Raw genomic sequence first — 1753 nt, 5'->3', positions numbered from 1 at the left:
AGGACGTCCGTCACAGGGTCCTGAGGCCTGGCCGCCCGGGCGGCAGGCTGATCTCGCACCCAGGCTGGGAGGACAGCGTGCCTCAGGGCTCGGCCCTGGCAGTGGCTTTTGCATCGAGAAAGCCCAGAACTGAATGCATTGAGACCCACCCGAAACCTGGTCATAGACAGAAAATGCTCAGACCACGCACAGCGACGCGTGAAACCCGGCTCGGTCAGCTGACTGTTTAAAACACACCCTTTGTGGGGGGTTTGTTAGAGACACAGGTCAAAACGTGTCAGTCCCTGCCCTTTGATACGAGAGTGAAATAGAATCCCATTCTTATAATAGCAGAGCCCCTGTAACAGCATCGCTATGTCCCGGGCACATTGAAAAGTCACCCATTGCCAGCAGATGTCACACGGTAACATTCCCTTGGGGCGGTTTCTCCCCTCGGATGTGCATGATCCTGTGTGTGTGTGTGCCTGCGCATCTGCATGTGTGTGTAAGTATGTGTGTGCATGTGTTGGGCATGTGTGTCTATGTGTCTATGTGTGCGTGTGTGAGTATGTACTCTGCATGTGTACATGTGTGTGAGGGTGCCTGTGTGTGTGCTATGCATGTGTGCATAGGTGCATGTGCATGAGGGTGCCAGTGTGTATCTCTGTGTGCATGTGTGTGAGGGTGCCTCTGTGTGTGCGTGTGCTATGCACGTGTGCATAGGTGCATGTACATGAGCGTGCCGGTGTGTATCTCTGTGTGCATGTGTGTATATGTGCTGTGTGTATGTGCTATGCATATGTGTATATGTGCTGTGCATGTGTGTATATGTGATGTGTATGTGCCATGCATATGTGTATATGTGCTGTGCATATGTGCTGTGCATGTGTGTATATGTGCTGTGTGTGCTGTGCACGTGTGTGTATGTGCTGTGCATGTGTGTATATGTGCTGTGCATATGTGTATATGTGCTGTGCATGTGTGCGTGTGCATGAAGGTGCCTGTGTGCGGGTGTGCAGTGAGCCCTCTCACGGAAGTGTCCAGGTGGCCCTGGGCAGGTGTGCATCAGGACTCCATGCGCCCGTGTCCTCAGGGCACGGCTGGGAAGTGGGGGCGGGGACACGTCGGCCACACGTGCAGCCCCCTGGATCGTTGCAGGCTTTTGGTTTATGGCCAAACACGGGCGTTTTTGATGTTTCGTGTTTGCTCATTCTGGGCAAATCACAAGGCTCTGCTTTTAAGAGAAAAGGATTAAAAGGCCATTAAGAGGCCTCTTTGACGGTAAATGGCTTAACTATTTCAAGGAGCTCCATGCAGATAATCAGAGTCAGCCGTGGGCCTGGGTCGGATCTGCCCCAGGAAACGTTTATGGCCGGGTGCACAGGGGGAAGGCTGCGGGGCCCCGAGCCCACGGAAAGAACTCGGAATTCACGTGACTCGTGGTCGGGCTGAGACAACGTGGCGGTTCCTGGGACACTGGCGGGTCCCCAGCGCCGCGTCCTGGCCTCTGAGGGCAGCACCGTGCGCCCGGCCCTCCCGAGGCCTCCCCCCAGGTCTGTCCAGGTGCAGCAGCGCCCGGCCCTCCTCCATGGAAACCGCATTCCCCCTTTGGACAGAGGACAGGCTTTCAGAGTGAAGGTCTTTGCACTTTGGCCCTCGTTTGCAGTGCTGTTGCTCAGAAGTCATTTTATCAAACGGGAAGCATCCTGAGTGGGCGGAGCCCATCTCTGACCGTGAGGGCCACGGTTCCCCATGCACTTCGGGGTGTCGTGTC

Source organism: Myotis brandtii, unplaced genomic scaffold (genome assembly GCF_000412655.1).
Source record: "Myotis brandtii unplaced genomic scaffold, ASM41265v1 scaffold1077, whole genome shotgun sequence".
NCBI lineage: Eukaryota > Metazoa > Chordata > Mammalia > Chiroptera > Vespertilionidae > Myotis > Myotis brandtii.
This window is presented reverse-complemented; position numbering follows the sequence as displayed.